This window comes from Herpailurus yagouaroundi, unplaced genomic scaffold (assembly GCF_014898765.1).
Source record: "Herpailurus yagouaroundi ecotype Mexico unplaced genomic scaffold, PumYag 67623, whole genome shotgun sequence".
In the NCBI taxonomy this organism is placed as follows: domain Eukaryota; kingdom Metazoa; phylum Chordata; class Mammalia; order Carnivora; family Felidae; genus Herpailurus; species Herpailurus yagouaroundi.
Window position 1 is genome coordinate 1,580,697 of NW_024420424.1, and position 8,125 is coordinate 1,588,821.

The following is an 8,125-nucleotide window of genomic DNA, read 5'->3' on the forward strand; positions in this document are numbered from 1 at the left end:
GCCCCTTCTCTCAAGAAACATCCAAGTATTTAGATTTAACAGTAAAATCCACACTTATGTATTAATATATAATTAAAGCAAGGGTCACCTAGTTCTTAAAGCAGAAGTGACATGAAGGAAATATCACATTGTAATTTAGGGCACATGCATCACATTTATCCCTGTAATTGTCACTTTAACAGTGAAGTTTAACAGCAACAATTTTCTGGGAATGTTAGGGAAAGAGAAAGCCACACATATCCACTAATTTACAAAGATATAAACTATTTTTTCAAGGGGTTTGGAGATGACTCAATCTTGATGTTTTCAGGCCATTTTTGGCAAACATCCCACTGGACATGCAAAGGCTACAGCCATGGTGACTCCGAAGGTGCCTGAGATATGTACCAGCTCCTGGGGACCATGGGAGGACATGTGGCTAAGGTGGGACACACTTGACTGAACATTGTACTCTGTATTTCCTCTTCCTTCTAACAGATGGATAAACCTAAAGTGAAGAAACAGAGACACTTTTGCTGTAACAGTATTGACCATCTGCTTACTATAAATCACCTATAACAAAAACTCACAAATATTCTCAACTCTAAAAAGAAAATGCTAATGTAGTTGCCACTCCCTCCCTAGCTCTCCCAATGTAAGAGTTTGACCACATGACATAAAAGTGTAAGCACACCTCTCCCTGTGTATTCATCCAGAACAACATACTGGACCAAATTCCCTCACTGGAAACAGAAAACTAAGTAGTACAATAATCTTACGATAAATATTAGGCCAACTACCATACCTCAAGTATTTGAGTTAACATATTTTATCATAAAATTGTTTCCCCACCCTCTTTATATTTAAAAATTATAGCCTCATTTAAAAATTAACTTAATATCTATAAGTATTTTGACTACTCTTTTCTAAGACACACTTATATATAAGTGTGAGACCTCAGATATGAACCATGAGTGTTTAAACAAAATCATCTGGTACCACCATGAGATTTTAAAAAATATCATCTGGTACCAACATTAAATGGTTAATAAGGAATGAAAGTGGATATTTAAACATTAAAATCTGCATCTAATTCATGTGCCCAAGTCTTCAATGCATACTAGGTCAGCTATGGAGAAGTGACATGGATATTCTTGTGCATAACCATGGCTCCCTTCCAAATGGACATACTGAATATCTTACTCTTAAAAAATTAAATGGAAATTTCAGATATCCAATGTAGAATATATTTCTGTCTAAAATTAAAGGCAACATTTACACATGCAATTTTAATTCCACTAGCTTTTTGCATGTTTCCTGGTTAATTCAGTTGGCTCGTGTGTAATAAAAGCTCCTAGGACTTTAAGTAATAGGTAGCTGTTAGATCCATAGGGTTCATCATGGTACAAATAACTAAGATATATTCTCTTTCTTTCATACTACAGTATACCTTTTACTTAACTTTCTTTTTTTACAAGGATTTGTTGTCCGTGTCAATAAACTAGAAGCTACCAAATTTGTGCTTTTAAACCCTATTCTGGGCAATTCCCCTCTATTATGTTTGTCTGTAGGGGGATACAGAATTATAGCACCTCATAAATGAAACTACAAAACCCAATCTACAAAGCCAAATAACAAGCTACTTGTTTACTTTAACATAAAAAAGCAGTTCTGGAATCAGGTAAAGCAGCTTACAGGGTTAAAAGCCAATGTCTGCAAATAAAAAGGAAAGACTCTAATGCTGAGGGGGAACATTCTGTAGTCAGGGTTCAGCTTTAAAATAACAATAAAGTAAAGCAAAGGAAAAATATTTCTATTACAGTGTGGTAACATGATTCATTTGGAATGAGTGTTGTTCTCCCAAATCAGTCAAGCCCACCAGACAGAAGTCTACAGGAAAGTTTCCTTCTGGACACAGAGCCTGTTGGAAAGCCTTGCCAGCAGTGACAGCAGACCCCAAAACCCATGGATCAGAACAGCCTTTGGAAGTCTAATCTTTACCCTGATTTCAGACTATTAAGAAATTACTTGTGGCCAGTTTAATAAACAAACATTAAAAATCTTCCCCCAAAATTTGTTCAAATGTATTTTACACATTAGACAGTTCTTAACAAGGGAGAATACAATTTCTTGACACTTAACATTTAAAGGTTTTATTGGCCATATTAATCTTCCTCACAAAAGTTTTAAGTTATCTACAAGTTCTTTGAATGTAAAAGTAAGAAGAGAAGAAACACTGACAAATTTAGGGGGCCATGTGGGAGCAGAAACTTGGCAACAGTTTCTCAGGCATACTTTTTCTCCAGTAAATTTTTTTTGTAACTTTTCTGCAACCTCGCTTATTTCTACCCAAATTAACATGGTAACAGGAATGGTAGCATTCTTCTTATCTGTGGGTGGATTTGGAGCACATACAATAAGTATGTTGTTTTTTCCTGTTCAGGTACATGGCATCTTGGGTGGAATCAGAACAATCAGCAATATGTTGCCTAAATTGGTGTCTGCCCACACTAAAAGATGTATTTTCTTATTTGTTATAGGTTTTAAATGGAAAATATGCACACTTTTTAAATTCATTGTCTTTCCTATAAAACAGTTTACAATTTTTGGAGTAAAAAGCATCTTCTTTTACTTCAGTAACTAGTACTTTGGGCAGCTCATCATTCTCTTCTTCATCTCTGCTTTTGCATTCGTTACTGCCACCTTCAGCTTGTATCTCAGATGTTTTTTGTGGAAAATGGTGAAGAAACTGTTTTATTATGGGTAATATCTTTGCCAAATAAACTGGAGTTTCCAGAAGAAAATGAAAATCCAGTCAGGGGGCTAAAGTGTAATGAGCCCAAGATAGAACTATACATTTTCTTGCCAAAATTAAATGAGGCAATTTTTGCTCTTACCGATGGGTCCATTTTATTTACAGAAACCCTCTCAATCTTCTTTTCAGATGTATCCTGTTTTTTTTTTTTAATTTTTTTTTCAACGTTTATTTATTTTTGGGACAGAGAGAGACAGAGCATGAACGGGGGAGGGGCAGAGAGAGAGGGAGACACAGAATCGGAAACAGGCTCCAGGCTCTGAGCCATCAGCCCAGAGCCCGACGCGGGGCTCGAACTCACGGACTGCGAGATCGTGACCTGGCTGAAGTCGGACGCTTAACCGACTGCGCCACCCAGGCGCCCCCAGATGTATCCTGTTTTGTTGCCGTGAAACAAAGATGTTGACTCTTGCTATAATTTTGTTGTCCCAAATAGGGAAGGTGTCTGTCTTGCAACTGACATTTTGTTAGTTTCACTTTCAGAATTCCTGTTGCCACCGCTCCTATGTTGTTGTTCAACACCTGCTGAATACTTCTCATAGTCTTTAGAGATAGGCGTCAGATCATAGAGTGAATTTGTATTCACGTGCTTCACTATTCAATCCTGAACAGAACAGTTTAAGGCAGCCAACTGCTTGTGATAGGCCTGCTGACTGTAGTTTTGGCATTTAAAATCTTTTTATCGACCAAGGAGATAGAGCCATTTGTAACAACAAATCCAAAGGCTGCATTGGTCTCAGTTGCTGCCCTTGCAGCACTGAGAGAAGAGCTGCTACCAGTAGACAGTCCTTCCAGAGGCTTCTCTCCAGCACCATAACCAAATCCAGACAACCTTCCTCCTCCAGAAAGTACAAACAAACCCTTAAAACCTTTAAAGGCTTCGCCACTATCAGATTCAAATCCAACATTTCTATGCTTTGCTTTCTTTATGGCTCTAATCTTCAAGACTTCCTCAGTGGCTGCTGAGAATTTTCCCACCTCTTTCTGCTTCGTTTCTTGATCCCAATTCTTATCTGTCAATTCCTTCTAAGCATTTCTTTTGTCCATTATTTCAAACCCCCAGGACAGTCACCGCGGCACTAGCTGGGTTGTGGGAGCGGCGAAAGCCTGGTGCACGACAGCGAGCAGGTGCGAGTTTGCAGCGAATGGCCTGGCATCTGAAGCTGTTGCAGTGTGCATAGTCATTTCTGGTGCACTGAAGATTCTCAATGGACTTGGTGGTCATCAAGCCCTGGGTCTCAAACACCATGTCCTCCAGGGGCCTCGTCTCTCTTATGTTCTGCAGTGAGGAAGAGATGTCTGCTCAGCCAGAAACTGCTGGGGGAACCTGCCTATGTGTGTTCTTAAATCTGAAATTTGGCTCTTCTAGACAGTTTATAGTTAGATCTTGTTTTCTCATCCATTCAACAACTTTATGTCTTTTCATTACAGGGTTTATTTACATTTAAAGTAACTAATGATCCATAAGGATTTAGTATTGCCATTTTGTTGTTTCCTGTCTACCTTATAGTTTATTTATCCTTTGTCTTATCTCTTCTGTTTACATGTGTTTGTTGATTTTTTGTTGTTACATGCTTTGACTCCTTTCTGATTTCTTTTATGTATCTTCTACAGGTATTTTTTTCATGGTTACTGTAAGGCTTACATATGACATCTTATATGACATCTTATATCATATGACATCATATGATTATAACAATATGATGTATATGAATGAGTATGAGTGATGTGATATGAATGATATATGAGTATATGAAGCCTCATAATACTTCAGTCACATACAAATATCCTAGAATTGTACTTCTCCTCCACAACACTTTATGTTCTTGATGTCACAAATCACATGCTATAATATTGTGTGTTAACATATTTTAATAGTTGTATTTTTATGCTTTTGTATTTTAGCTTCTATATAAGAATTAAAATAATTTATGCATCACTGTTATGATATTATAGTACTTTGATTTATCCATATATTTACCGTAACCAGCAAGCTTCATACTTTCACATGCTTTTGTACTGTTGTTCAGCATCTTTTGATTTCAAATGAAGTTACTCCTTTGCATTTGTTTTAAGGCAGTTCTAGTGGTAATAAAATCCCTAAGCTTGTGTTTATCTGGAAAAATCTTTGTCTCTCTTTCATTTTTCAAAAATAGTTTTTCTGAGTATACTATTTTAAGTCAGCAGTATTGTGCTTTCAGCATTTTTAATTAAATGGTACTAATCTCCTCTAAGTTGCAACATTGTTACTGATGAATTACTGATTGATGTATGTGGGTTCTTTTGTATGTGATGAGTTACTTTTCTCTTGGTACATTCAAAATTATCACTTCATCTTGGAATTTTGACAATTTGATTAAAATGTATCTCATTGTGGATTTCTTTGGATTCTTTTTTATTGGTATTATTCTCAAATATGGATGCTTACCTACTTCCTTTCTTAAATTTGGAAATCTCCCAGCCATTGGTTCTTCATGTAAATTTTTTGACCCTTTTAATCTCTTCTTTCCTTCTTCAACTCTTGTAATGCTTATATTGTTCAACTTCATGGTATCCCATAAGCCCTTTGGCTTTTCCTCACTTTTTTCATTAATTCTTTCTTTCTCTATTTTTAAATTCCTTTGACTGGGTAATTGCAAATGCCTTGTTTTCAAGTTCACTAATTCTTTTTTTCTGTTTGATCAAACCTATTTTTGAACTCCTTTAGAGAATTTTTCAGTTCAATTTTAGTATTTTTCAGCTCGAAATTTATATATATATATACACACATATATATGTGTATATATATGTGTGTATATATATATATACATATATATATATTTCTTTGTTGATATTCTCATTTTATTCACATATTGTTTTCTCAAGCTTGTAGAGCATATTTATGACAGGTATTTTGAATTCTGTGTTTGGTAACTTATATTCCTCCATTTCTTTAGGATCATATTGTAGAGGTGTTGTTAGTTTTTTGTTTGTTTATTTGTTTTTGGTCATATTTCTGTTTTTTTTTTTCATGTGTCTTAGAGCTTTGTTCTGAGATCAGTGAATATGGAGGGAAAAAGCCATATCTCTAGTTTTTATGGAATGACTTTATACAGGGGAAGACTTTCACTAATCAGCCTGGCTAGAGATTCTGGGGGCCTGTGAAACCACTTGGGGGAGAAGCAACTTCTCTGGGTCTCTGTGCAATTTATCAACTAGCAGTCAGTCCAACTTTTTTTTTCTTTCAATTTGTATTCTTTTTTTCCTTCTGGTGTCTTTATCCACACCACAATTTTTAAAGGAGCAAGCAGCTCCACTTTCTTTGGATGCCCCAGACACCATGCTTTTTCCCCATCAACACCTTGATTCAAGCAAGACTTGTACTAGTTTCTTGTACAATTCTCTATGAATACAGAATGCTGGACACATTCTATTCTCCCCCTCCCTCTTGAGGGATAAGCCTCATGTTGTGCACCTTCTTTCTCTCAATTGTACTAAATCATGCTAGATGTAGCAAGCTTCTCACCATTCTTTTTTGTTAGTGGTCCACAGGCTTCCAACTATGTCAGCTTAATCAGCAATTTAAATGAGATGAGACAGAAACCTATCCTTTGGGTAGCCCTCTCAAAGCTGGAACATTAAACACATGTTCTACTTTTCTTTTTCTTCTTTAAAGTAGAAGTCATAAGCTGAGGCATTATCTCCCAGTACTGACCTATACCGGCTTGGGGTTGACATGGGTAAATTGAAGTGGCCTTTCTTACCAATTCCAGTGTAACTGTTCTCAGATTTGTGCTTTCCTGGAGTACAGCAACTTCTTATTTGGGTTCTGGAATTCTCAAAAGGTTATTATTATTATTTTTTGGCCTGTATTTCATTGCTATATTGATGTTTTTATCAGAGGATTACTGCTGGGACTTTCTATTCTAACATCTTGCTGATGTCATTATGCTCTTTTTTGACATTTATTTTACCAACAATATGGTAACCTCATATATAAATTTTGAAACGTATCTTTTTTTTTTTAATCCTTGAAATAGCTTGTGTATGATTGAAGCCAATTCTTTCAGTGTTGAAGTCACCTGGGCATGAATAACTTTAGTGGGAATTTTTAGGTTGTGAATTAAATGTCTTTATTAGTTATAAAACTAATCAGTCTTTCTATGATTTTTTGATAACTTGCATTTTTCTAGGAATATGTTCATTTCAAGTAAATTTTCTACTTGGAGTGCCATTCACTGAATCATAATAATTTCTTATTATTTTTATAATTACTGCAGGATTTTGGTTTTGTCCTTTTTTAATTTTTGATCCTGGTTACTTATACTTATTATTTTTTTTCTTTCTCATTTGTAAGAATTGTTTGCATTATAAACCTTTCTGAGAACTAAGTTTTAGCTTTTTCAGTCTTCTTTATGGTAGGATTATTTCCATGTTAATCTCTTTATTTTATTTTTCCCTTCTACTCTAATTAGGTTCATTTGATATCTCTTAACTTCTTAAGATGAGTTATAAACTAGTTAATTTTATATTTTTCCTAATATAAGATTTTAAAGCTACTCCTTTTCTTTTATGTTTTATACTGAGTCCCCACAAGTTCTGATACTTAGTATTCTCATTATTAGTTAAAATACTTTCCCATTGTTTCTTTTTTGTCTAATAAATTATTTAAAAGTGTGTTCTTAATTTTAAAACATATGGAGATGTTTCTGATTTTTTTTAACTCTTTTTGAGCATACTTACATTGTGACACATTCTGCATCATTCCAGTTATTTGGTATATGTTGATATTTGCTTTTAGTTCACACACATGGTCTTTGTAAAAAAGAAATATTCCCTGTGTTTTTGAAAAGAATGTGTATTCTGCATGTTTGGGTACATAGATATAAACATATCTGTGTATCAAAATTGTCTTTACTTTGTCTTCTTTCTTGGAGGATGTTTTCATTGAGTATAGAATTCTAGAGTTGGCAGTTATTTTCCACAAGTACATTGAAAATAATGTCCCTTTGTCTTATAGTTTCCATTGAAGTTACTGAGAATTCAGGTGCCTTCATAACTGCTATTTCGTTGAAGGTAAACTGCTTTTTTATTCTGACAAATTTTAAAATATCTGTTTTTAGTTTTCTATAATTTCTCTGTAATATATCTAGCTGTGGATTATTTTTTCCTCCTTGGAATTTGTTGCATTGGTTGAATATGTGAGTGGTATTTTTTACAGAAAATTCTCAACCATAATTTTTTGTAACATTGACTATGTCCCATTTTTTCCCCTTCTTCTGGACTCTATTAAATGCATCACATTGTATCTTTTCTGTTTTTTTATTCTCTTTCATACATTCCATTGTAGTA

At 34.7% G+C, this 8,125-nt stretch overlaps 1 pseudogene; it reads right to left on the bottom strand.

Moving 5' to 3' along the window:
- Window positions 1-2,154: 2,154 nt before the first annotated feature.
- Window positions 2,155-3,841, bottom strand: LOC121025349 (nuclear pore complex protein Nup50-like; annotated as a pseudogene).
- Window positions 3,842-8,125: the final 4,284 nt, after the last annotated feature.